This window comes from Bufo gargarizans, chromosome 1 (assembly GCF_014858855.1).
Source record: "Bufo gargarizans isolate SCDJY-AF-19 chromosome 1, ASM1485885v1, whole genome shotgun sequence".
Lineage (NCBI taxonomy): Eukaryota > Metazoa > Chordata > Amphibia > Anura > Bufonidae > Bufo > Bufo gargarizans.
Window position 1 is genome coordinate 393,649,514 of NC_058080.1, and position 22,615 is coordinate 393,672,128.

Sequence of the window (22,615 nt, forward strand, 5' to 3'; positions counted from 1 at the left end):
TTTGTAGTTGTTTCGGCCTGTCCCTGGCTAGTACCTTAATCCAGGGGTGGCTAAAGTGTCATACACTACATCTTTGCATCTGTTATATTTGCTGTCAAGACACTAACACTGAGTTCACTTAACTGACTGACTTGAACTGACTAGAATGTTCTCTCCTCCTCTATATATTTAGAGGGTGACACTAGCCCATCTAGTGGTGTGAATATAGCCTATTAATACGTTGTGCATATGCAAAATACAGTAAATACAGGTTTCATACATAGATACATACTTTTGCAACACTGGAGCGGGATGCTGCATATATACTCTTTTTATCGCTGGCTAATGTTTACTTGAAATGTTATCTGTCATCACAGCATAAACTAGATCCTACTGCTACAATCAAGACACACCAGTAGTAGGCTTGAGTGAATTGAGCTTATTCTGATATAGATTTGAAGCTGATTCATTTGAAAACTTAATGCTTCCGTACAGCATTAAAATGTATCGGCTTCGTGACGGAAAACTTTGTCTTACCAGAAGTTGCATGAGACTTTGGTAAAAACTTTGTTATCCCTATCTGCTTATTTAAAAACATTTTAAAATAGGAATCCGAAGTTGGTTTTGGTACCGAGGTACCAGCCAATACCAAACCCAACTTTGGATTCCTATTTTATAATGTTTTTAAGTTTGAATCATGGTCAAGGTTGACCAGATTTAGCCAAAAAACACATAACCAACAATATGAACTTTATAACATGGATAGTTAAAAAATACATTTAGTCTTGCATACATTTTATTGCATGTTGTTTTACAACAGAATAAAAATAGAGGGATAAAATGTATCTTTTTATTTCATCACATTCAATGTATGAATTTCACCTTTAATACTATATTTCTAAATTGTGCATTTGACTTACTTCATAGAGAATTTCTCTGTACTTCCATCTGATGTTCAATGCACAGTGAATGTATAGATAGGCTGTCCTTATTGTTACTCCATTCTAAATAAACCTGATCTGACATTGCATACAATGCTCAAGGTCATCTCATCTCACAGGGCTTTTGTGCAGCGAGTGAAAAGCTTGAGATGAAATTAAGGAAAAATATTGCAGTGCATTCACAAATGTCTCATTACATTTAACAGTGACATGTTGTGGGAATGTGCACACAGGTTTGCGATGAGGCAGAGGAGGGAAATTAACATTAGAGCACACTTGAGGAATTGATTATTAGAACAAAGCTTGTCTCTCTAGCAGCAGTCTACAAAATCAATAAACTTGGAGTGTTCAGTGAAGATGACCATTCTCACACAACTTGGATATTTATGCCCATCTGTTACTGTGCATTTCTTCCTGCTGTTCCTGTTGTGTTAGTTCAGCATGGTAAAGCTTGCCCATTCTTTCATTAATCACAGTAAATGTTCTGTGTCTTTTCCCATCTGAATGTTCTCTTGGCTTAACTCCAAAATCTAAAATAAATAAGCCACAGTGTGTCCACTAAAACTGTACCGTCTGCTCAGAAATTAAATGCGTTCCTAATAACGCTGCACATAAATATGTCTCAACAAAACATTCCTGTAAACATATTGTAAAAAAGAAAACAGAAAAATTTCAAGTCAGGATTTTTTTTTAATTCTACAGTATATTAAATGATATATACATGTACATGATTGCATATCAGGCCTTGAGATGGACAGGAGCACCACTGGCCTATATGGCAAGGGTACCCAGAGCTAGCATCCCTGATCCAGACCTGTTGCTTATACTTATGAAAGTGTAACTGCATTTGCTAGTTTATTGATTGGGCAGAATTATTTAGGCATCTGCATATAAAAGAAAAGGTTCTTTACAGAATAGTCGAACTATGGAATGCCTATCCCATAAGGTAGTAATGGTAAATACTATGGCAGTAAATATAGAAAAAATCTTGCGGCACTCGACATTAACCCCTTCCCGACATATAACGTAATAGTACGTCATGGCGGCAGGTCCGTTCCCGCATTTTGATGTACAAGCCGATGCCGGCGAATTAACCCCTTCTATTCTGCAATCAGCGCTGACCGCGGCATAGAATGGATTTGTGGCGGGTGAGGGAGCCCATTCGGTCCCCGCGCTGCTGTGGCGGGGACCCGATGGGTGAGAAGGCAGCCCGATGCCGTGCAGAGGCTGCCCAATGCCTTGCACGGCATCGGGGCCTGCCTTCTACGGTTGCCAAAGAGATCCAGCCTCAGGCTGGGTCTCCTAAGCAACCTTTTAGTGTATTAGTGTAATACACTAACCGACAATGCATTACAATAAAGAAGTATTGGAATGCATTGCAGAGGGGATCAGACCCCCAAAAGTAAAGTCTCTGAGTGGTACAGAAATAAAGTTAAAAAAATAATAAATAAAAACGTTTTTAATTAACAAAAATAAAGTGCTCGGGTGCTCGTGGTCTCGGGCCAAACACATCGTGATATTCGGGTGCTCGACCAAGCACCTGAGTATAATGGAAGTCAATGGGAGAACCCGAGCATTAAACCAGGTACCCCCTGCTCTGAAGAGGGAAGGGTGCCTGGTTCATAAGAAAATGTCAGAAATTGTTGGTAACACCACTGAAATGGTTCTGTAACAGCATGAGGAGGATATATGGATGCATCTTGGACTCGCTGGTTGCTGTTGGGAACTATGTTGTCTGAATAGTACGCTACTTTTACATAATGCCAATAATACGCACAAAACCAAGAAAATAAAATCGATTTTAGAGGAAAAATTGTTAGAAAACATTCTTTCCTAAATATTTACTTCTATATAAAGTGCAAGTGCTGCCAAAAATTACAAGGAAGAGGCACTCCGATACACCCTTAGTTACACATAAAGTAGGGCATCATGCACACCATTTAAAAATTATGATATATGGCCTGCTAGTGACCCTCAAAAACATTAGGAGCAAGGGCCTGATCTGACCATCTAAAACATTATGGGAGGTGGCCTGCTGCCACTTTGGTAACTCTAGTTAACCTGGGGCAGATGGCATGTCCCCATGACGGCGACGATCCATTTGGATGTCTGGCCTATCAATTTTCAATGTAATTGTCAGCTCAAAACCATTGTAAACTATGGGTAGTTGGATGAGGAAATGTTATATAGGAGAGGCCCTGCTGCCGCTTTGTTGACTCTAGATAACTTCTGCCTGATCGCACGTCCCTGTGACGTCCACGATCCATTTGGATATCTTCCCTATCAATTTTCGATGTAACAGTCTGCTCACGCAGAACAGATGGAATTAAACTTCCATGGTTACTACCCCCTGTAGCTGAGGCAACCATCTCCTGCTCCTCCTCCTCTTCAGCCTCCAATTCGCGCTGAGAAGATGGACTGAGGGTGGTCTGGCTATCATCAACCTGTGTAATGTCTCCCCCCATTTCCACCTCTTCCATATGCAAAGCGTTGTCCTTAATTGTGAGCAGCGAGTGGGATAGTGACGCTGATAATAGCGTTATCGCCGCTCACCATCTGTGTAGATTCCTCAAAGTTGCATAAAACCTCACAGAGGTCAAACATTCATGCCCACTCGTTGCTTGTGAATAGCGGAAGCTGACTGGAAAGGTGATGACGATGTTGCAATGGTATTCCACAACTGCTCTCTGCTGCTCACAAAGCCTGGCCAACATGTGGAACATGGAGTTCCAGCGTGCGCTCACGTCACACAACAGCAGGTGAGCTGGAAATTTCAAACGCTTCCACAGCGTTGACAGACCGGATTAAGCTGTTTGTGACTTGCGGAAATGTGCACACACGCGGCGCACCTTTACCAATACCTCAGGCAAATTGGGGTATGTTTTTAGAAACCACTAAACCACAAGGTTAAATATGTGGGCAAGGCATGGGATGTGTATAAGGTTGCCCAGCTTCAAAGCCACCACCAAGTTACTGCCATTATCAGACACAACCATGCCTGGTTCTAGGTTAAGTGTAGAGAGCCACAGCTCAGTATTCCCTGCCACAGCTCTGCGGCAGTGTGCCGTTTGTCACCTAGGCAGATCAGCTTCAACACGGCCTGTTGCCGCTTCCCCACTGCAGTGCTACCGACTGATGAATGACTGGTGCTGCATGTGGATAATTTGGAGGTGGAAGTGGAGGAGGAGGCGTAGGAGGAGAAGTGGGGGTTGGAGCCACTAACGTGGAATTAGGGCCCGCAATCCTTGGTATCGGTAGCACCTGTGCCATCCCAGGGTACGAGTCACTCCTGGCCTCCACAACATTCACCCAGTGTGCCGTCAGGGAAATGTAGCGTCCCTGGCCGAAAGCACTTGTCCATGTGTCCGTGGTTAAGTGGACCTTCCCAGTAACTGCGTTGGTCAGGGCATGTGTGATGTTAAGGGACACATGTTGGTGTAAGGCTGGCACAGGACACCTTGAAAAGTAGTGGCGTTTGGGGACTGAGTAACGAAGGACGGCTGCCGACATCAGGCCTCAGTGTCCACAAGCCTAAATCGCAACATTTTCAGGGCCAGTAATTTGAAAAGTTGCGCATATAGTGCTATAGACTGTGGGTGGGTGGGTGGGTGGCTGGGTATTTGTGCTTGCGTTCAAATGCCTGAGGTAATGACATTTGGACGCTGCGCTGGAACAGGGAAGTGGATGTGGTCGCTGATGGCTTGTGAAGGTCCAGGTGCAGGGAGAGAGGCATCCAGGCCTGTGTCTTGGACAGGAGATTGGCCAGCATGTAACATAGGGGAAGAGAAGCCAGTGGTGTGACCCGCAGACACAGATTGTGGACCCAGGCGCTATTAGGGTGATTTGATGCCATGTGGCGGATCATGCTGGTGGTGATGAATTTGCTCGTGTTCACGCCCTTTTGATGTGGCATAGGGTGCAAACTACTATTCTTTTGTTGTCCTCACTTTCCTCAAAAAAGCTCCAAACTGCCGAACACCTACCCCTTGGCAAGGGAGATTTACGCAAGGGGATGCTCCGTTGAACAGTTGTGGGCCTGTTCGGTGGTGCTCGCCTTCTACCTTTGGCCACCCCACTGCTTCTTCCAGCCTGTTGCAGTGCTGCAGATTCCTCCCCCTCTGTACTGCTCTCTTTGCTCAGCTTGTTGCCACCTTCCTCGGTTGAGTCAGTGACCTTGTCGTCCAGCATCTCCTATTCCACTTCTTCACTCTGATCATCCTCCTTATTTGTTGACCTAACCACAACCTCAGTTATTGACAACTGTGTGTCATCCTCTTCCTCAACCTCTTGAGACAGTAATTGTGGTTGAGTCATTGGCAACTGTGTCTCATCATCCACCTCATTAAACACTTATTGCCATTCCCCAGTGTCATGTTCTTGTGACTCTGGATGCTCAAGAGGTTGTGAATCGGGCCACAAGATCTCAGGTCCCTCTTCAAGCGTGCTTGGCGAGAGGGCCAAATCAATCAATAGCGAAGAAAACAGGTCCTCGGAATATCCGAGTGTGAGATCACTTGTTTGGCCAGACTGTAAATGGATGGAGGATGGAGGATCAGGGTGAGGATTGTGTGGACCAGACTCCTGGCTACTGAGACTGTACTTGGAAGACAGGGTGGTGCTTAACCGACTGGAAGCACTATTTGCTGCAATCCAACAGACCACCTGCTCGTACTAGGCTGACTTCAAGAGTGATGTCCTGCTCCGCCCTGCAAACTGGGACATGAAGCTAGGTATCTTGGATGATTGTTTTTCTTGTGCTCTGGCAGCAGGCACAGTTTCAACTAGCCCAGGGCCACGGCCTCTGAGTGAACCATCAGCATCACGGCCACTTCCCCGTCCCTTAATGCTCTCCTTCTTCATATTAAATGTTATATGCACGCTTGACACACAAGATGTGGCATGGATGTCACAGTTCACAGCAAGCACAGTATATGGAAAAAGTACGTAAAAGTATGGAAAAAGGAAAATAGATTTCACTATCTCTTGTCCTGACACACACACAGTATTTCAGCGCAGATGTGACTATTCACTGCAGACACCGTTTATAGGCAAAGTGTCAATAAATTATCGAAAAAATATATTTGTTGTCACTAATATTTTGCCCAATATCTGGGCCTGACACACAGACGCTATTGCAGAGCAGATGTGAAAATTCACTGCAGAGGCCGTTTATATGAAAAATGTGGATAAATTATCGAAAAAATATATTTGTTTTCGCTAATATTTTTCCTAATATCTGGGCCTGACACACAGATGCTATTGCAGCACAGATGTGACAATTCACTGCAGAGACCGTTTATGGGAAAATTATGGATAAATTATGTAAAAAATATATTTGTTGTCACTAATATTTTTCCCAATATCTGGGCCTAACACACAGACGCTATTGCAGCACAGATATGACAATTCACTGCCGGGACCGTTTATAGGAAAAATGTGGATGAATTATGGAAAAAATATTGTTTTTGCTAATATTTTTCCCAATATCTGGGCCTGACACACAGACGCTATTGTAGCAAAAATGTGACAATTCACTGCAGGGACCGTTTATAGGAAAATTATGTATAAATTATGGAAAAAATATATTTGTTGTCACTAATATTTTTCCCAATATCTGGCCCTGACACACACGCTATTGCAGCACAGATGTGACAATTCACTGCAGGGACAGTGTATAAAAAAAAGTGGATAAATTATGGAAAAAATATAATTGTTTTTGCTAATATTTTTCCCAATATCTGAGCCTGACATACACATGCTATTGCAGCACAGATGTGACAATTCAATGCAGGGACCGTTTATAGGAAAATTATGGATAAATTATGGGGAAAAATATATTTGTTGTCACAATTTTTTTTCCCAATATCTGGCCCTGACACACAGACGCTATAGCAGCACGGATGTGACAATTCACTGCAGGGATCATTTATTTAAAAAAATTGGATACATTATGGAAAAAATATCATTGTTTTCGCTAATATTTTTCACAATATCTGGGTCTGACATACACACTATTGCAGCACAGATGTGACAATTCACTGCAGGGACCGTTTATAGGAAAATTATGGATAAATTATGGAAAAAAGAAATTGTTGTCGCTAATATTTTTCCCAATATCCGGGCCTGACACACAGACGCTATTGCAGCACAGATATGACAATTCACTGCAGGGACCGTTTATGGAAAAAATATAGTTTTTGCTAATATTTTTCCTAATATCTGGGCCTGACACACAGACGCTATTGTAGCAAAAATGTGACAATTCACTGCATGGACCGTTTATAGGAAAATTATGTATAAATTATGGAAAAAATATATTTGTTGTCACTAATATTTTTCCTAATATCTGGCCCTGACACACAGACGCTATTGCAGCACGGATGTGACAATTCACTGCAGGGACCGTTTATAAAAAAAATGTGGATAAATTATGGAAAAAATATAATTGTTTTTGCTAATATTTTTCCCAATATCTGAGCCTGACATACACACGCTATTGCAGCACAGATGTGACAATTCAATGCAGGGACCGTTTATAGGAAAATTATGGATAAATTATGGGGGGGAAGAATTGTTGTCACTAATATTTTTCCCAATATCTGGACCTGACACACAAGAATATAATTGTCTTCGCTAATGTTTTTCACAATATATAGACCTAACACAACACATGCTATTGCAGCACAGATGAGACAATTCACTGCAGGGACCGTTAATAGGAAAAATTGGGATGAATTATGGAAAAAATATAATTGTTTTTGCTAATATTTTTCCCAATATCTGGGCCTAACACACAGACGCTATTGCAGCAGGGATGTGACAATTCACTGCAGGGACCGTTTATAGGAAAATGTGGATAAATTGTAAAAAAAAATATAATTGTCTTCGCTAATGTTTTTCCTAATATCTGGGCCTGAAACACATACACTAGTGCAGCACAGATGTGACAATTCACTGCAGGGACCATTTAAAGAAAAATTATGGATAAATTATTTAAAAATAGAGTTGAGTGGACACCTGGATGTTCGGGTTCCGCAGGTTCGGTCGAAGTTGAAAAAAAGTTCGGGTTTTGAACCCGAACTTGAACCCGAACCCCATTGAAGTCAATAGGGACCCAAACTTTTGGCCACTAAAATGGCTCTAAAATATCCCTGGAAAGAGCTAGAGGGCTGCAAAAGGCAGCAAAATGTACTTAAGAGCATGGCAAATGCTCTGCAAACAAATGTGGATAGGGAAATGAATTTTAAAAACATAAGACCTTAAAAAAAAAAATTAGGAATGATGTAGGAGGAAGAGGTTGAGGAGGCGGTGAATGGGTGGATGTGGCTGTGTAGGCTCACGTGGCAGTCTAGGTGGAAGCGGTGGCGAAGGAGGAATAGGTAGCCAACACAGATGTGTTATTTTGCATTTTTACATAGGGGTATCCCCCAAAATATTGGGACATATAAAAAAAAAAAAGGAATAAGTGCACTTGAGTACAGGGATGGATGGTTGAGTCTGTTAGAACTGTCTATTTTGCACAGGGTACAGACAAGCCTTGTGGGATCCAGGCCTGGTTCATTTTAATGAACGTGAGCTTGTCCACGTTGGCTGTGTACAGGCGGCTGCATCTGTCTGTAATGACGCCTCCTGCCATGCTAAATACACATTCAGAGAGTACACTGGCTGCAGGGCAGGCCAGCACCTCCAAGGCATACAGGGCAAGCTCTGGCCATGTGGACAATTTGGAGACCCAGAAGTTGAATGGGGCAGAACCAATAGTCAGTACGTGTAGTCGTGTGCACAGGTACTGTTCCACCATGTTGTTCAAATGCTGCCTCCTGCTAATACGCTCCATATCAGCAGTTGGGGCCGGTTGTTGCGGCGAGGTGACAAAGCTTTTCCACATGTCGGCCATGCTAACCCTGCCTTCTGAGGTGCTGGCGCTGACACAGCTGCGTTGGCGACCTCTTCCTCCTCCCCTGCCTTCGCCTTGGGCTTCCACTTGTCCCCCGGCATCAGTTGGGAATGCTCTCAGGAGCGCATCTACCAGCGTGCGCCTGTAGTCGCGCATCTTCCGATCACGCTCCAGTGAGGGAATTAAGGACGGCACATTGTCTTTGTAACAGGGATCCAGCAGGGTGGCCACCCAGTAGTCAGCACACGTTAAAATTTGGGCAACTCTGCTGTCGTTGCGCAGGCACTGCAGCATGTTGTCACTCATGTGTGCCAGGCTGCCCAGAGGTAAGGACAAGCTTTCCTCTGTGGGAGGCGTATCGTCTGCGTCCTCCGTATCCCCCCAGCCACGCACCAGTGAACGGCCCCGAGCTGCGTTGGATGCCACCCCGCTGTGAACATGCTTCATCCCCATCCTCCGCCTCATCCTCCTCCTCCTTGTCCTCCAGCAGTGGGCCCTGGCTGGCCAAATTTGTACCTGGCCTCTGCTGTTGCAAAAATCCTGAAAGTGTTAGAGATGACCCCTCTTCCTCCTCCTCCTCCTCATCGTCCTGGGCCACATCCTCTTCCATCATCGCCCTAAGTGTTTTCTCAAGGAGACTTAGAAGTGGTATTGTAACGCTGATAACGGCGTTATCGCCACTGGCCATGTTGGTGGAGTACTCGAAACAGCACAACAGGGCACACAGGTCTTGCATAGAGGCCCAGTCATTGGTGGTGAAGTGTTCCGCAGTGCGACTCACCCGTGCGTGCTGCAGCTGAAACTCCACTATGGCCTGCTGCTGCTCGCACAGTCTCTCCAGCATGTGCAAGGTGGAGTTCCACCTGGTGGGTACGTCACATATGAGGCGGTGAGCAGGAAGGCCGAAGTTACGCTGTAGAGCAGACAGCCGAGCAGCGGCAGGATGAGAACGCTGAAAGCGCGCACAGACGGCCCGCACTTCATGCAGCAGCTCTGACATGTCGGGGTAGTTGTGAATGAATTTCTGCACCACCAAATTCAGCACATGCGCCAGGCAATGGATGTGCGTCAAACCGGCTAGTCCCAGAGCTGCAACGAGATTTCGCCCATTATCGCACACCACCAGGCCGGGCTTGAGGCTCACTGGCAGCAATCACTCGTCGGTCTGTTGTTCTATACCCCGCCACAACTCCTGCGCGGAGTGGGGCCTGTCCCCCAAACACATCAGTTTCAGAACTGCCTGCTGACGTTTACCCCTGGCTGTGCTGAAGATGGTGGTGAAGTTCTGTCGCTGACCGGATGAGGAGGTGGTAGAAGAGGAGGAGGAAGCCGAGTGGGAAGAGGAGGCAACAGGAGGAAAAGAATGATACCCTGCGATCCTAGGCAGCGGAAGGATGTGCGCCAAACAGCTCTCCGCCTGGGGCCCAGCTGCCACTACATTTACCCAGCGTGCAGTTAGGGAGATATAGCGTCCCTCTGGCCGTGCTTACTGGTCCACGTATCTGTGGATAGGTTGACCTTGCCACAGATGGCGTTGTGCAGTGCACACTTGATTTTATCCGATACTTGGTTGTGCAGGGAGGGCACGGCTCTCCTGGAGAAGTAGTGGCGGCTGGGAACGACGTACTGTCGGACAGCAAGCGACATGAGCTGTTTAAAGCTGTCCGTCTCCACCAGCCTGAAAAAAAGTTTGTTTTTAGTAGTAGTTGGCTCAGAGCAGGCTTAAAAAAATTGTGCACTGCACCCACAAAACACATTTAATGTAGATCGCTGAGTAAAGAAGCAGTTCTTCATAGGATTTTTCCCTGATCTCTCCCTCACAGCAGCTGCAGCCTATCCCTACACTAATCCGAGCAGAGTGACGGGCGGCGCTACGTGACTCCAGCCTAAATAGAGGCTGGGTCACATGCTGCAGTTGGCCAATCACAGCCATGCAAATAGTAGGCATGGCTGTGATAGCCTTTTGGGGCAATGACGCTTGTTGACGCTAGTATGACGCTTGTTGATTGGCTGCTTTGCAGCCTTTCAAAAAGCGCAATAAAAATCATCGAACACAAACCCGAACTTTTACGTAAATGTTCAGGTTCGGGTCCGGGTGCCGAAAACCCTAAAGTTCGGTACGAACCCGAACTCTATTTAAAAAATATATTTGTTGTCACTAATATTTTTCCCAATATCTGGGCCTAACACACAGACGCTATTACAGCACGGATGTGACAATTCACTGCAGGGACCGTTTTTAGGAAAATGTGGATAAATTATGGAAAAAATATAATGGTTTTCGCTAATATTTTTCACAATATCTGGGCCTGACACACACACTATTGCAGCACAGATGTGACAATTCACTGCAGGTACCGTTTATAGGAAAATTTGGGATAAATTTTGGAAAAAATATATTTGTTGTCATTAATATTTTTCACAATATCTGGTCCTGACACACAGATGCTATTGCAGAGCAGATGTGACAATTCACTGCAGGGACCATTTATAGGAAAATTATAAATAAATTATGAGAAAAATATATTTGTTGTAAGGGACCGTTTATAGGAAAAATGGGGATAAATTATGGAAAAAATATAATTGTTTTCGCTAATATTTTTCCCAATATCTGGGCCTGACACACACACGCTATTGCAGCACAGATGTGACAATTCACTGCAGGGACCGTTTATAGGAAAATTATGGATAGATTATAGAAAAAATATATTTGTTGTCACTAATATTTTTCCCAATAACAGACGCTATTGCAGCACAGATGTGACAATTCACTGCAGGGACCATTTAAAGGAAAAATGTGGATAAATTATTTTAAAAAAATATAATTGTTTTCAATAATATTTTTCCTATTTCCTGCCCCTGACACACAGAAGGTATTGCTGAACAGATGTCACAAGTCACTGCAGACACCCTCTATAGAAAAAGAATCGCAAAGTATGGGGGAAAAAAATCGAAGACTACTTTGCAAGATTAAATTGCTGCCACCGCACACAATAGTCATTAAAAGGACTTTTGCGTCTTTGAAATGTTTTAAAATTAAATAAATAGCAATCACAAACTCCCTACACTATCTGTACCTTCATAAGCGCAGCTCTCCCTGACTCGCAATGAGCTTAACCCGCTTCATCAGGTGCTATATAGCGCCCAATGACGTTTTACGGCCAGCCAATTACTATAATGCCAGTTGCCAACATGGCTACTGGCACTACAGTGATTGCAGTACTTACCTGCACGTTTATTGGCTGCTTAGTAGACGTGAAACGTGCGAGGAGGAGACTCGAGTTTGGTGCTAGAGCACATGCGGTACTCGTCCGAGTACCGACATGTGCCGAGCATAGCGATGCTCGAGCCGAACTGGTATTCTACCGAGCATGCTCGCTCAACACTATCGACACCTCATCCCGCAAACAAAGAGCCCCTACATAAGAAAATTGCCCAAAAAATAAATAAAAATATAGCTCTCAGAACATGGAGACACTAAAACATCATTTTTTGGCTTAAAAAATGCAATTATTGTGTTAAAGTGAAATAAATAAAAAAAAGTTGATATATTAGATATTGCAGTGTCCGTAACAACCTGCTCTATAAAAATATCACATGACCTAACTCTTCAGCCATTTTTTGTCACCTAACATTATTTAAAGTTCAATACCAAGAGATCAAAAAGGCGTATGCCCTCCAAAATAGAACAAATCAAACCATCATATCATCCCGCAAAAAATGAGCCCCTACCTAAGACAATCGGTCAAAAAATAAAAAAGCAATTGCTCTCAGACTATGGAGACACTAAAACATTATATTATTGTGTAAAACTTAAATAAATAAGAAAAAGTATACATATTAGGTATTGCCACTTCCGTAATGACCTGCTCTATAATAATATCATGTAACCTAACCGCTCAGGTGAACGCAGTAAAAATAAATGAATAAAAACTGCGCGAAAACAACCAATTTTTGGGTCGCCTTGCCTCATAAAGTGTAATAATGAATGATCTAAAAAATCATATGTACCCAAAAATGGTAACAATAAAAACATCAACTCTTCCTGCAAAAATGAGCTCCTGCACAAGACGATTGGTAGAAAATAAAAAAAATAGGGCTTTCAGAAAATTTAGACACAAAAACAATAAAATAAAATAAAAGCTTTATTATGTAAAACTGAAACAAACAAACAAAGAAAGTAGACAAATTTGATATCACTGTGTCTGTAACAACCTGCTCTATAAAAATAGCACATGATCTAACCTGTCAGATGAACATTGTAAAAAATAAAAACAGTGCCAAAACAGTTATTTTTTGGTTACCTTGACTCACAAAACACATAATTAAAAATCATATGTACCCCAAAAAAGTACCAATAAAATTGTCACCTTTTCCCCTAGTTTCCAAAATGGGGTCACTTTTTGGAGTTTCTACTGTAGGGGTGCATAAGAGGAGCTTCAAATGGGACATGGTGTCTAAAAACCAGTCCAGCAAAATCTGCCTTCCAAAAACCATGCGGCAGTCCTTTCCTTCTGCGCTCTGCCGTGCGCCCTTACATCAGTTTACGACCACATGTGGGTGTTTCGGTAAACCTCAGAATCAGGGTAATAAATGTTATGTTTTCTTTGGCTGTTAACCCTCGATGTGTTAAAGAAAAAATTGTATTATAATGAATCTGCCAAAAATGTAATCTGGATTTTCTTTTAATTCTTGTGCAACACCTAAAGGGTTACCAAAGTTTGTAAAATCAGTTATGAGTGACTTGAGGGGTTTAGTTTCTACAATGTAAGCCCCACAAAGTGACTTCAGACATTAACTCGTCCTTAAAAAGTGGGTTTTGGAAATTTTCCTAAACATTTTTAGAATTGCTTCTAAAATTCTAAGCCTTCTAACGTCCCCAAAAAATAAAATGACATTTACAAAATGATGCAAACATATAGTAGACATATGGGGAATTTTAAGTAATAAATATTTTATGAGGTATCACTTTCTGTTTTAACCCCTTAGGGACACAGCCTTTTTACACCTTAGGACCAGGCCATTTTTTGCAAATCTGACCAGTGTCACTTTAAGTGCTGATAACTTTAAAACGCTTTGACTTATCCAGGCCGTTCTGAGATTGTTTTTTCGTCACATATTGTACTTCATGACACTGGTAAAATGAAGTCAAAAAAATTATTTTTTTTGCACAAAATAATACCTAATTTACCAAAAAATCTCAAAAATTTGCAAATTTCAAAGTTTCAGTTTCTCTACTTCTGTAATACATAGTAATACCCCCAAAAATTGTGATGATTTTACATTCCCCATATGTCTACTTCATGTTTGTAGCATTTTGGGAATGATATTTTATTTTTTGGGGATGTTACAAGGCTTAGAAGTTTAGAAGCAAATTTTGAAAATTTTCAGAAATCTTCAAAATCCCACTTTTTATGGACCAGTTCAGGTTTGAAGTCATATTGTGAGGCTTAGATAATAGAAAACTCCCAAAAATGACCCCATCTAAGAAACTACACCCCTCAAGGTATTCAAAACTGATTTTACATACGTCGTTAACCCTTTAGGTGTTGCACAAGAGTTATTGGCAAATGGGGATGAAATTTGAGAATTTCATTTTTTTGTCTATTTTTCCATTTTCACCCATTTTTTCCACTAACAAAGCAAGGGTTAACAGCCAAACAAGACTGTATCTTTATTGCCCTGGCTCTGCCGTTTACAGAAACACCCAATATGTGGCCGTAAACTACTGTACGGCCACACAGCGGGGCGTAGAGTGAAAGGTGCGCCGTTTGGTTTTTTGAAAGGCTGATTTTTATGGACTGGTTTATTTACACCATGTCCCATTTGAAGCCCCCTGATGCACCCCTAGAGTAGAAACTCCCTAAAAGTGACCCCATCTAAGAAACTACACCCCTCAAGGTATTCAAAACTGATTTTACATACGTCGTTAACCCTTTAGGTGTTGCACAAGAGTTATTGGCAAATGGGGATGAAATTAGAAAATTTCATTTTTTTGCCTTATTTTCCATTTTAACCCATTTTTTCCACTAACAAAGCAAGGGTTAACAGCCAAACAAGACTGTATCTTTATTGCCCTGACTCTGCCATTTACAGAAACACCCCATATGTGGCCGTAAACTACTGTACGGCCACACATCGGGGCGTAGAGTGAAAGGTGCGCCGTTTGGTTTTTGGAAGCCAGATTTTGCTGGACTGGTTTTTTGACACCATGTCCCATTTGAAGCCCCCCTGATGCACCCCTAGAGTAGAAACTCCATAAAAGTGACCCCATCTAAGAAACTACACCCCTCAAGGTATTCAAAACTGATTTTACATACATTTTTAACCCTTTAGGTGTTGCACAAGATTTAATGGAAAATAGAGATACAATTTCAAAATTTCACTTTTTTGGCAGATTTTCCATTTTAATATTTTTTTCCAGTTACAAAGAAAGGGTTAACAGCCAAACAAAACTCATTATTCATGGCCCTAATTCTGTAGTTTACAGAAACACCCCATATGTGGTCGTAAACCACTGTACGGGCACGAAGGAAAGGAATGCCATACGGTTTTTGGAAGGCAGATTTTGCTGGACTGGTTTTTTGACACCATGTCCCATTTGAAGCCCCCCTGATGCACCCCTAGAGTAGAAACTCTAAAAAAGTGACCCCATTTTAGAAACTACGGGATAGGGTGGCAGTTTTGTTGGTACTAGTTTAGGGTACATATGATTTTTGGTTGCTCTATATTACACTTTTTGTGCGGCAAGGTAACAAGAAATACCTTTTTGGCACAGTTTTTTTTTTTTTTGTTATTTACAACATTCATCTGACAGGTTAGATCATGTGGTAATTTTATAGAGCAGGTTGTCTTGGACGCGGCGATACATAATATGTATACAATTTTTTTTATTTATGTAAGTTTTACACAATGATTTCATTTTTAAAACAAAAAAAGTTTTAGTGTCTACATAGTCTAAGAGCCATAGTTGTTTCAGTTTTTGGGCGATTATCTTGAGTAGGGTCTCATTTTTTGCGGGATGAGATGACGGTTTGATTGGCACTATTTTGGGGTGCATATGATTTTTTGATCGTTTGCTATTGCACTTTTTGTGATGTAAGATGACAAAAAATTGCTTTTTTTACACCGTTTTTATTTTTATTTTTTTACGGTGGTCACCTGAGGGGTTAGGTCATGTGATATTTTTATAGAGCCGGTCCATACGGACGCGGCAATACCTAATATGTATACTTTTTTTTTATTTATGTAAGTTTTACACAATGATTTCATTTTGGAAACAAAAAAAATGATGTTTTAGTGTTTTCATAGTCTAAGAGCCATAATTTTTTCAGTTTTTGGGAGATTATCTTAAGTAGGGTCTCATTTTTTGCGGGATGAGATGACGGTTTGATTGTTACAATTTTGGCGTACATGCGACTTTTTTGATCACTTTTATTACCTTTTTTTGGGAAGTAAGGTGGGCAAAATTTCAATTTCATCATAGTTTTTTATTTTTTATTTTTATGGCGTTCACCGTTCTGGTAAAGTAACATGACCGTTTTATAGATCAGGTCGTTACGGACGCGGCGATACCAAACATGTGTAGGGAATTAAATCTTTTTCATTTTTAATCAGTGATAAATGTGTTTTTTGATTTTTACTTTTTTTTCACTTTTTTTTCACTTTTTTTTTTACCCAGACCCACTTGGTTCTTGAAGATCCAGTGGGTCTGATGTCTGTATAATACAGTACTGTACTCTATATAGGGTACTGCACTGTATTTTACTTACACTGAACAGATCTACAGTCATGTGAAAAAATTAGGACACCCTTTGAAAGCATGTGGTTTTTTGTAACATTTTTAATAAAAGGTTATTTCATCTCCGTTTCAACAATACAGAGAGATTAAAGTAATCCAACTAAACAAAGAAAACTGAAGAAAAGTCTTTTCAAGATCTTCTGTAAATGTCATTCTACAAAAATGCCTATTCTAACTGAGGAAAAAGATAGGACACCCTTGCCCCTAATAGCGAGTGTTACCTCCTTTGGCTGAAATAACTGCAGTGAGACGGTTCTTGTAGCCATCTACCAGTCTTCGACATCGGTCTGAGGAAATTTTACCCCACTCCTCAATGCAGAACTTTTTCAGCTGTGAGATGTTTGAGGGGTTTCTTGCACGTACAGCCCTTTTCAAGTCACCCCACAGCATCTCAATGGGATTCAAATCTGGACTTTGACTTGGCCATTCCAGGACTCTCCATTTCTTCTTTTTCAGCCAATCTTTGGTTGATTTACTAGTATGTTTTGGGTCATTGTCATGTTGCATGGTCCAGTTTCGCTTCAGCTTTAATTTTCTAACTGATACAAAGTGTCACGAGAAAACAGTCTCAGAATAGCTTGGATAAATAAAAGCGTTCCAAAGTTCTTATTACATAAAGTGACACATGTCAAATTTGCAAAAAATTGCCTGGACATGAAGGTGAAAATTGGCCCGGGTTAGAAGGGGTTAAAACTGTTCTTTATTCCAAAATAACGATTGAAAGCACCAGACAAGGCCTTTCCATTTACCCTGCATCCAGTACTGCAGTGGCGCTTTTAATCGTTATTATTGAATAAAGAAGATTTGTAGTGGTGAGTGCCGCAATCTTATTTTCTATATTTACTGCCATTTACTACGCTGACATCCCTGAACACCTTTACTGCTGTCTTGTACACGAACTCCAGGTCCAGGTGAATGTGGTGGGAGTTGCTGTGCAGATTCTTGTGTTACAGTCTTGCAGCACAGGTCAATGTCTTTACTCTTGCTGTCAATGTCTTTAATCTAACAATTAATTCAGTATAATTGATGTGAGAAAACTTGAACTTAGAGGACCTTTGTCTTTTTTCAACCTACGGTATATAACTATGCAACTGTATTGTACTTTCTTGGTACCTTAAGTTGTGAACTGTATGGTAGTAGTAGTAGTTATTAGCCACTAATACTTAAACTGGAGTTATGTAAAAAATAAAATAAAGCACTGTAAATCTGAAGGTCAGCAATATATACATAAACTAAGCAAGTTTTAGCCCCCAAAAATTATATTTACTCCTTTACCTACAAATGTAGTAGAGTTAACAGTCACAGTCATAACACGTTAACTGTTTGTGATAACTCACCAAGTGTGTGTGTGTTAACTCTGCTGCATTTGCATAAACATGCACAAGTAGTTCTGTTCTGGCCCTTTGTTGACATGCAGTTGCAGAGCTGTGGGTGTGTGTAACAACAATCCCTAATGGTGTCAAAGACTGCCACTTGCTCTGCAAAAGGAGTGAACATCTTCCCCTTACCTATTCTTGTATAATGCTCTGAGGACACTTCCTCACAGCCAGCAGAAGAGTACAGAGAAGAGAACTCCTTCAGTCTTTGTTAGCTTTGTGTTTGCAGGGTGAGGAGGGAGGTAAGATCCATTGCACAGCATTTGTTTCTTCAGTGCCTGAAGAAGAGGAAACCCTGCAGCTGCTCAGTACCTGAGGCAGAGCCTCCAGCCTTAAAGGGAACCTGTCACCTGAATTTTGGGTATAGAGCTGAGGTCTTTTTTATTTGATCAGATAATTTTTATTTTGGTTTTTCAGGTAAATGTATAACAAATACAAAACCATAACAACCCCCCCCCCTCCCCTCCACCCCCCTCCATCCCTCCCCCCCTTCCCAAAGCACAGTCACTTAGAAGACGTCAGGTATGGTCCATAGTTGTAAGTTCGCGATGTCATCTGAAGGTATCACCGTCCAATCTTCTGAGGCAGGGCATACGACTTCATGGATTTCCATAATCCCCACATAACGTTTCGGCACAAGCATTCTGACATCAACCACCATCTAACATCTCACCATTCACATGCATCAACATCCTTCATGTCCGGCACTCCAGTCAAAGTTCACAGCCACATCTAAGACAGATCATAATGCGAAATCCACGAGGACCAAATTGCTTCAAATTTCTTCTTCGAATCCCTTTTCAGGTAAACATATTCCTCCAATTTAACAAGTGCGTGCACCCTACTCACTACTTCCTGGCTAGTGGGGGCCAACTCATCTATCCAATGAAATGCTATGCTTTTCCTTGCCTGGTACAATACTCTCATAATAGCCACTTTCTTTTTTAACATGGTCCTAGGCACTATCACAAGTCCTAGTAAACAAATTAATGGGTTAACCTCCAAGCTCACCTGAAAAACCCTATTGACAAGTTCCACTACCTCCATCCAATACCTCCTTAAGCGTGGGCAGTTTCACATTAAATGAATCAAGTTCGCACCCGACGCATTACAACGTGGACACTTATCATCCTCCCTATAGCCCATTTTCAATAACAATGTAGGTGTTCTATAAACCCTATGTAGGAGATACAATTGAGAAATCCTAGAAGACTCGCTTAGCAACAACGTTGGTAAATCAGTGAGAATCCTCTCCCAGTTCTCCTCCGTCAGGCCCACAATATCCGTCTTCCATTTTTCATACAACTTCAGTGGATTGGACTTATCAACTTCCGTCCTGAGCGTGTTGTAATAAAGGGATATCACCCCACTAGTGGTCCCTGCCCGTACAGTATACTCAATGATAGAGCACCTGGCTACTTGCCGTATCTTCCCCCTCCTCTCCTGAGTCTGAATAACATGCCTTAGCTGTAGATATACATAAAAGTACCTATGAGGGATACTAAATTCCTGCCTCAACACTTCAAAGCTTTTCAATGCCTCACCTAGAAACAATTGAGCCATCTTACCCAGTCCATACTGTTCCCATCGCTGCACTCCACTAACCTTATTCAGTTCAGGGTACAAATGATTGGGCCATATAGGTGTGTGAGCATTATACCCCGTAATACTCAATTTTTCTTTAGCTTTCCACCAAATTTTATGTATCATGGATAGCACCGGATATTGAGCGCCATGAGAATGAAAAGATCCATCCTCCAAAGCCGACAATAAGCAAGTGCGTAGTATTAGATGTTGAATAATACAACCTGAATTATTCAATTGGGACTCATCTCCCCATCCCCTGAGATGTTGTAGCTGGGCTGCAATATAGTAAGACCAGGGATCCGGCACAGCCAAACCTCCCTGTGTTTTAAGTCTCTGCAGGGTTGAAAGTTTAATCCTCGGCACACCTCCCCTCCATATTAAATCTCTGAAAATTGCATTAACAGTATTAAAGAACCTAAGCGGGATCCAAACCGGCGCATTATGGAGGAGATATAGAAGTTTCGACATTAGTATCATTTTCAAGAGATTGACCCGACCAATGACTGACAAAGGCAATTTGCTCCAGGCCTGTATTTTCTTTCGAAACTCACCTAGCATGGGCACTAAATTCAAACGTTCATAGTCACCTAAAATTGTAGTTACCCACCCTCCTAAATACTTTAGGGATGACACCACTTGCAGCCCTCCTGTATCAGGTAAAGACCTAACATCATTACTATCTAAGGGTAATAGGGCGGATTTTGACCAATTGATGACCAACCCAGACATAGTCCCAAATTGATTAATGATTGTCATTGCAGCAGGAAGGGATTGCTCCCAATCATCCAAGAATAAAAGCAAGTCATCAGCGTACAACGCCACTTTTTCTGTTCTAGGTCCGTATTGGAGACCCTTGACCGCAGCGGACATTCTCAAAGCTTCCGCCAAGGGCTCCACCGCAAAAAGTAGCGGTGACAGTGGACACCCTTGTCTCGTACCTCTAAAGAGCATAAATGGATCAGACAAATCGCCATTAACCCTCACTGCCGCTCTAGGGCATGCATATAGCAGTTGGACCCATGAAATAAACTCAGCTCCAAAACCCATTTTCTTGAGCACCAACCATAAATAACGCCATTCCACACTGTCGAACGCTTTGGCCGCATCAAGAGATGCGACCGCCGCGGTCGAGGTGTGGACATGTGTCGTTTGAATATTCAGAAACAAACGCCTGATATTGACCGCCGTCGACATATTGGGCATAAAGCCTGCTTGATCCTGACATATTAAAGTAGTTATTACTGAGTTCAGACGGTTCGCTAACACCTTTGCTAAGAGTTTAACATCAACTGGGAGTAAGGAAATGGGCCTATAGGATTCAGCTTCAAGTATATCTTTACCTGGTTTAGGCAGAAGGGCAATGACTGCTTCATTCATGGAGTCAGGGAGCCGTCCCCGCTGCTTAGCCTCATTACAGACCTCAAGTAACTGGGGAAGCAGAACGTCAGAATAACGTTTGTATACCTCAGCCGGCAAGCCATCCCTGCCCGGGGCCTTATTATTGGACATAGTTCCTAATGCTACCTCAAGCTCCTTAACGGTAATTGGGCCATCTAACAGCGCCTTATGTTCACTTGATAAAGTGCCCAATTTTAGGGGTTGCAAAAACAGATCAATTTCTGCATCCAGAACGTGCAGCCGAGATTGATAAAGTGTGGAATAAAAGGAATACATGACCTGGAGCAAATGGGGCGGTTCCTTCTGGATAACACCATGTACATCCCTCAAGGCCGCAATGTATGTAGACTGTAACTGAGCCTTAGACATCAATGCCAAAAGCCTACCTGCCCTCTCCCCTTTCTCATAGAAGGCTTGTTTCTGAAAAAATTGTTTATTTTTTGCCTGCTCTAATAACCGGTCATTTAGTTTCTGCTGGGCCTCCTTCCATTTATCCCTAGTTTCCTCCTGCGGTCGCAAAATATACTCTGCCTCCGTCCCCTCCACTTCCAAAATTAACTTCCTCGTGAGTGCCCTAGACTCACTCTTCTTCTTCTTAACTTCTGCAATAAGCAGACCCCTCAAAAACGCCTTCATAGTCTCCCACACTACTAACCTAGATGCGGACGGTAGATTAATCTGGAAGAATTCCGTAAGCCGTACACCAATTCCCCCAGCATCAGGCAGGAGAGGCAGCCAATAAGGATTAAACTTCCAACCCCCACCACCATATTTACGTGATGCACAAAAGTCAAGCACCGCAACTACCGAGGAATGGTCTGAAACCCTGCGTGGCAAATACTGTATGTCCCCTATATACTGACCCATAAGAGCATTCCCAACAATGAGGTCAATTCTAGATAAGGAATTATAAGTGCTTGAGCAACAAGAAAATTGCTTCACAGACTAGTTTTTTAACCTCCAAAAATCCAACATCATAGCTTCTTGCATCAAAGGTGACATTCCATTCGCTTGAGGAATTTGACCCACCCCCATCCTATCCAGATTGTAATCAAAGACATTATTAAAATCCCCCATTAATAAAACAGGAACGTCAGGCACATCCGCAATAAATTGCAATATATCTCTAAGCACCCCCGGTGAATACGGCGGTGGGATGTATACACCCACCAGAACACAGGAAGTTGCATATATCACACAGTGTAAACACACGTATCTCCCTTCTTTGTCCACCTTTTTAGTGATGCAAGAGAACGCAATTGATCTGTGTATCAGGAGACTCACCCCCCTAGCATAGGACGAGAAAGTAGAATGGTAGCAGTGTCCTGCCCACTTAGGAGTAAGCAGTTGAATCTGGTCAGAGGTGAGATGAGTCTCCTGCACGCAACAAATCAACGGCTGATGCTGATTCAAACAATCCATAACTGCTCGTTTTTTAATAACATCCTTAACCCCGCGCACATTCCAGCTAAGCACATTAACCCTCCCCGCCATACTCAGATATCAAGAAATGTGCAAACACAGCATTTAGACTGCTAGCACCCGGTGAGCAGATACAGCAGCAACTCATAGTACATGCAGACATTAGACCAATACCTTCATTTTCATATACAGTGTGTGCATTCAGGTGAAACAT